The sequence below is a fragment of the Lupinus angustifolius genome, unplaced genomic scaffold, assembly GCF_001865875.1.
Source record: "Lupinus angustifolius cultivar Tanjil unplaced genomic scaffold, LupAngTanjil_v1.0 Scaffold_125_2, whole genome shotgun sequence".
Classification (NCBI taxonomy): domain Eukaryota; kingdom Viridiplantae; phylum Streptophyta; class Magnoliopsida; order Fabales; family Fabaceae; genus Lupinus; species Lupinus angustifolius.
Window position 1 is genome coordinate 47448 of NW_017725119.1, and position 3172 is coordinate 50619.

Consider the following 3172-nt stretch of genomic DNA (forward strand, 5'->3'; position numbering starts at 1 on the left):
GTTTTTAGAAGGCTCGACAATTTTTGTACCCATTTTTATTAATTTGGACCCAAAAAATTTCAGTAACATTGATCTCAATTTTCTCTCAAACCAAGTTATCTTTGGGAATACATCTGCTATCATATAAAAATGTATCAATACTATAAACAAAGTTATTAAAATTATAAATTTAATAATTAAATATTTTTATGATTAATCATAATAATATATAATATAGTGATACATTTTTTGAGAAAGAATATTCATTCAATATCTTAAATCTTATTTTCCACCTTCATAATTTAAGGTAAGGTTTTGTTTCTTGTGTTTTGGTTCTTAATCTCAAAACCATGTTATGTTGTTTTGGTGTGCATGTATAGTTCGATTCCCACAAATCAAAACCAAAATGACTTATATTTTGACAATAGTTGGTTGGAAGTAAAAATATTTGATTTAGTGTTTTTGACTAGTGTGGAAGTATAATATTTTTTGAGATTTTTGCTTTTTGACTTCAATATGTGAGGACTTAATTTTTTTTATTTTATTTGACATACATTGTGGAATTTAAAAGTTCTCTATTTTTACTGCATGGAATTGAAAAAAGTTTAATTAAGTACATTATTGTAAATTGTATTTTATTTGTCTCCTATAACTAAAACGAATAACTAGTTGAAGGCACTCGTATAGTCGTTGTACGATGTTATTAGGCAAGCATATACTACCTCATTTAGAGGGGGAAAGGAGCAAGTTTGTGTTTTATCTTCTAATACACCACTAGGTGTGGATGGTGATTTAGAGATAAATGTTCCTCCTCTTCCATTTGAATACCATTATAATAATATGGTTGAAAAGGTCCTTCGAGGAGTTCTAAGGAGGAGGATTGTGAAATTTTTGAGTCGTATGCAAAGTAGTCCAAATCGAGATTCTACTTAGGATCAAGAGGGAGATCAAATATCGTAAATGTAGGATTGTAACACGACTCGTAAGATCCTACTTATTAATAGAGATGTATGCAAATAAATTCATATATATATATAAAGTAGTAGACATAAATCCAAATCCAAATGTTGTTTGCTAGAAACATAATTCCAAACCCAATCTCAAATCATACATTTGATAAAAACATAATTCCAAATCAAAATCCATTATAAAAACATAAGTCTTAATGCAACTAAATCTAATTTAACAAATCATTCACATCAAATTGTCTATAATCATCTTCCAAAGGGGCTTCATCCTCATTTTCTTCAACATCGTCTATATCTTCTCCAATATCTTCTCCAATATCTTCTCTAAGGATTTCTCTCATCAAATCATCACCATCACCTTCTGGGCCATACATATGCTCCTCATCATCGTTATTGTGCTCCACAATCCACTCATCATCAGATGGACTGTCATAAATAGTCAGCTCGACACCCTTCCTAGCTTACTTCTTTTTGGACAATTTTGAGTTTGCCATAATAAAAATAACATCATTCATTGTTTTTTGCATTAGTTTATTTCTTCTTTTGGTGTGGACCTAAACAAATAGTTAATAAAATATAGTTATGCTCATATTTGTGTGGACATAAACAAATAATGAATAGAAATACAATTCAATCGAATTCTTACCATTTCAAAAGCACTCTAATTAAGCTCACATCCAAAGGAGCTACACGTTAAGCTTAGTACACGCAGAGCAAACCTTTTAAGTTCTGGTGTTTCATCCCCGAAAAACTCCCACCAATCTGTTGGAGTCTTCTGGTTCACCGTGTTTAAAGCCAAATTCTTACCAAAAAAGCCTCGTTTATTAGTAAAACGATCCATCTGAACATCAATCTTTGATTGATCTTGAATATCAGGCACCATTCTCCCTATGGCATCAAACATCCATTTCTAACTTCAACATCAACAGTAAACTCAGGAGCATAATGTAATTGAGGGTTAAGAAAATATCCCGTAGCATGTAATGGTCTATGAAGTTGTTTATCCCATATATCATAAATGATTTTCCATAAAGGCATATAACTATAAAGAATATCATAAAGAATGATGTTAGTTACAAATAAAGAGCAAACAAATATAAATAAATGAATATTAATTGCAAATAGTACATGAATGTTACCTATCCTCAAAACCATTGTAAACACTTTGTATCTTCTCCTTAGCTTTTCCATTGCTTCATATATTAATCCCATTGGTGGCTTCTCATAGTCATCCGAATCAACCAAACGAAGAACTTTCATTAACGAAAATGCACCCTTCAAAACAAAAGCGATACTCTTCCAAAATTCCTTATCCAACACCACATCCTCAATCAATCTTTCATCATGTGTCCTAGCAAATTTAGTTGCCTTCCATTATGCTGATGTGAACATTCTTATTAAGCTTGTTCTATTATCATTAAGGCAACCCAAAGTCAAGTATGAGGTGGCAAAACGAGTGAGGCCCGGTCTCACTAAATCTCTCCCCTTTGTGTGTTGTTGCAAAAGAGAAATTAGGGAAGTCCTTCCATAGATGAAGGTAGTAATTTTTCTACCTTTATAAATTGTGTCTGCATGAATAGGAATTTTCTTCTCAAACTCCTCCAGTATTAAGTCAATACAATGAGCAACACAAGGTGTCCAATAAAGCTTTTTCCTTTTCTCCATCAACATCTCTCCAGCAACTTTGTAATTGGATGCATTGTCTGTCACAACTTGAACAACATTATCCTCCCCAATCTCCTCAACAACGTCATCTATCATCTTAAAGATCCTATCAACAGTTTTTGCAATGTGTGATGCATCAATAGACTTCAAGAAAATTGTTCCCTTGGGACTGTGCACTAAGAAATTCAGGATTGTCCTCCTCCTCTTGTCGGTCCAACCATCAGTCATTATGGTACACCCAACTTTCTTCCACTCAGCCTTGTGTTCTTCGAGTCTAGCATTGGTCAACTTAACCTCTTCCTTCAAATATTTGACCCTAATTTCATGATAAGAGGGAGGCTTGAACCCTAGTCCATGTTTCACAACCAACTCAAACATTTCAAAGTATTCGTCACTCCTTGCCACATTAAATGTAATGACATTGTTATAAAAACACCTAGCAATAGCTTGATTTGCTTCTTCTTTGATGCCCTTTTTAAACATGTTGATGGTGGCTTGAGTGCTAATCCCCTTCCTCCTGAACAAGTGTTCAACTTCTTTCCTCTTTTTCCCAACTTTAG